Consider the following 451-nt stretch of genomic DNA (forward strand, 5'->3'; position numbering starts at 1 on the left):
GGAGGCTCTTAAAGAGTTTCGCTCACAAGGGACAGTTCTCATCTCCGTTCAGAGCCCAGAGCGAGCCACACCATGAGGCCGAACTCATTTCAAAGGGGGAAGAGACGTGTGACCCAGATGGGCAGAGAGAGTGCCCAGCCCTGCGGGACCAGCAGTGTGGCCGCCAGGGACCCTCGGGCGTCGGCAGGAGGCAGGGAGAAACACCCCCCTGGGGCCCGGGACCCCCTGGAGGAGTCAGACCCCCTGGAGGCTCCGGGGCAGAGGCATGGGAAATGCCCCAGGGCCTGTCCCGGCACGAAAATGCCCACGAAGGGCTTTGCTCCGACGACCTGCTTCCTGAATTTTCCTGGCCTTTGGGGCGAGTCTTCCTGCGCCCATAAACTCAGAGCGTGCGAGGCGGGCGGGTCCCCGGAGTGCGGCCAGGGTCACAGCATCAGCGCCGCCTTCGCCT

Source organism: Myotis brandtii, unplaced genomic scaffold (assembly GCF_000412655.1).
Source record: "Myotis brandtii unplaced genomic scaffold, ASM41265v1 scaffold975, whole genome shotgun sequence".
Lineage (NCBI taxonomy): Eukaryota > Metazoa > Chordata > Mammalia > Chiroptera > Vespertilionidae > Myotis > Myotis brandtii.